The sequence below is a fragment of the Arachis ipaensis genome, chromosome B4 (genome assembly GCF_059453495.1).
Source record: "Arachis ipaensis isolate K30076 ecotype BB chromosome B4, ASM5945349v1, whole genome shotgun sequence".
Lineage (NCBI taxonomy): Eukaryota > Viridiplantae > Streptophyta > Magnoliopsida > Fabales > Fabaceae > Arachis > Arachis ipaensis.
Genome location: NC_142439.1, coordinates 38,413,518 through 38,416,440, shown reverse-complemented (window position 1 = coordinate 38,416,440; position 2,923 = coordinate 38,413,518). Strand labels below are relative to the sequence as shown.

The window sequence follows — 2,923 nt, the reverse complement described above, 5'->3', positions numbered from 1 at the left end:
TCAGAGTTATGAACAACTAAACCCCTTTCATTGGGTTAGGGAGCTCTGTTATAATCTAATGGATCAATAATAGTTTTCATTATTCTTCTTCTTTCTTTTCTCTTGATTTTACTAGAAAGCTTTCAATCTTCATCCTATTGGGTAGTTGTCTTGGAAAAGAAGCTATTCATACTTTGATCTCTTCAGAACCTTGGAAGAGGAATGAAGAGATCATGCTAGAAATGCTTTCTCATGTTGGACCAAATTGGGGTTTGGATGGATATAGTGACATATAATCCTACCAACACTTTGATTTAGGAATACATGTGGTATAATTAGTGACCATACTTCATCTCTTCTCATGAGCAATTAGACCAAGGAATTGGCTATTGATCAAGATTTGAGAGATTGGGTTGCCAAGGAATTGGAATCCAATCACTTAAGATTGCCAAGGAGATCAATAAATGCATTGATTGAGGAAGAGATGAGAATGAACTTGATTTGGAGAATACAACATCTCCTGAGCCCAATGAATCCCTCATTTCTGATCTTACACATTCTCTTTACTTTCTGCCATTTACTTTTATGTTCATTTCCCCAAATCCCCATTTAAGATTCTACAATTTACTTTCCGCCATTTACATTTTGCTCTTTATTTCCAGCATTTACACTTTCTGTTATTTACTTTCCCGTCATTTACGTTTCTACAAATATCAACTCAATTTTTGCTTAGCTCAACTAGAACATTCCTCTGATTAAAGTTGCTTGACCAATCAATCCCTGTGGGATTCGACCTCACTCTATTGTGAGTTTTTACTTGACGACAATTCGGTATACTTGCCGAGGGAAATTTGTTGAGAGACAAGTTTTCATGCATCAAATTTATGGCGCCGTTGCCGGGGATTGATTTTGTATCAACCATGATTAAATTGGTGGATAACTAGATTGAGCATTTTTCTTTTGTTTGATTTAATTTCATTTGAGTGATTTACTTTCAGTTTTAGTTATTTTCTTCCCTTTACCCCTTACCCGTTGTGGTGTTATCTTTAATTTTTTTTACAATTCAGTTCACTAACCCACTAACTGTTTGATATATTGCATCACTCACCCTAACAACATTCCTAACCAGAGTAAACTCCATTCAACTTCTCTCTTGCTTTTTGCTCTGTTGGTTGTATGACAGGTAGAAGAAGCAGGGTTTCAACTTCCTTTGATTCTGAACCTGAAAGGACCTTCCTTAGATTAAGGAGGGAAACAAGAGGAAAGAGAGTCGTTAGTGCTGAGGAAGAGGAGTATTTTGAACCAGACATGGATGAGAATATGGAGAACCATCATGAAGAAGAGGCTCACAACCATGGCAGAGAAGGTCCAGTGCATCATGCTGGACAAGAGAGAAGAGTTTTAGGCTCTTATATAAATCCAAACCCAGGAAACTATGGAAGTAGCATCCAAAAGCCAACCATACATGCCAATAACTTTGAACTAAAGCCACAGCTCATCACCCTTGTTCAGAACAACTGTTCATTCGGAGGAAGTGTCCAAGAAGACCCCAATCAACATCTAACCACCTTCTTGAGGATATGTGATACTGTAAAGTCTAATGGTGTTCATCCTGACACCTATAGATTGCTTTTGTTCCCCTTTTCACTCAAGGGCAAAGCATCTAAATGGCTGGAATCTTTCCCGAAGGAGAGTTTAACAACCTGGGAAGATGTGGTGAACAAATTCTTGGCGAGATTCTATCCTCCTTAAAGAATCAACAGGTTGAGAACTGGGGTACAAACCTTCAGGCAACAAGATGGTGAAACTCTCTATGAAGCATGGGAGAGGTTTAAGGACTTGACAAGAAGGTGCCCGCCAGATATGTTCAATGAATGGGTACAGGTACACATTTTCTATGAAGGTCTTTCTTACGAATCAAAGAAGGCAGTAGACCACTCATCTGGGGGGTCTCTAAACAAGAAGAAGACCATTGAAGAAGCCATAGATGTCATTGAGACTGTAGCTGAGAATGACTACTTCTATGCTTCTGAAAGAGGCAACACTAGAGGAGTGATGGAGCTAAACAACGTGGATGCACTACTGGCTCAAAACAAGATGATCACCAAGCAGCTGGCTGACCTTACCAAGAAGATGGAAAGGAACCAAGTAGCAGCAATCACTACCTCATCAGCAGCTCAAGAAGGAGTGAATGTAGAGGCAGAGGATGATCAGGAACAAGCCAACTACATTGGGAACTCACCTAGGCAGACCCATGATCCATACTCCAAAACTTATAATCCTGGTTGGAGGAACCACCTAAACTTTGGGTGGGGAAATCAACAAGATCAAGGCCAAGATCAGAGACGTCACAACCCCAACAACAATGCAGCTCACCAACATTCCACACAGAGATCATATCAGCACCCACCTAACAACACCTCTCAACATCCATATCAAAACCAAAATGGCCCTTCTCATCCCTCCAATCTCAACTCACCATCATCCGAAGATAGACTCTCAAGGATTGAGACTCTACTTGAAGGCATATGTAAGGAAATCTAAGATAACAAGGTGTTCAAAGAGGAGGTGCGAGCCAATATCAAAAACCAGGGAGACATCATCAAGAGGCTGGAATTTCAAGTGGGATACCTCTCTGAGAAGATTTCCAAACCTACTGACAGCTTCCCAAGTGACACAGAGAAAAATTTGAGAGGTGAAGCAAAGAAAGTAAGATGGGAATATACTCTGGAGATACTTCAGCAGAGAAGAGCTGAACAAACCCTTCGAACACTCTGGAGATACTTCAGCAGAGAAGCAGGAAGAGGGTCACCAAGAAACCAAACTATACAGAAGGAGATTCTGAACCTCTATGCACCTTTTCCCCAAAGACTCAAGGGTGTTGTAGAAAAGAGAATATACTCAAAGTTCCTCGACATGTTTGTATCCCTTCATGTAAACATAC

At 40.3% G+C, this 2,923-nt stretch overlaps 1 non-coding gene across 1 annotated transcript; it reads right to left on the bottom strand.

Moving 5' to 3' along the window:
- Positions 1-1,740: 1,740 nt before the first annotated feature.
- Positions 1,741-1,847, bottom strand: LOC148567236 (small nucleolar RNA R71). The gene has a single exon (XR_015882110.1). It is a non-coding gene; the product is annotated as a small nucleolar RNA R71 (small nucleolar RNA).
- Between the last annotated feature and the right edge of the window lie 1,076 nt (positions 1,848-2,923).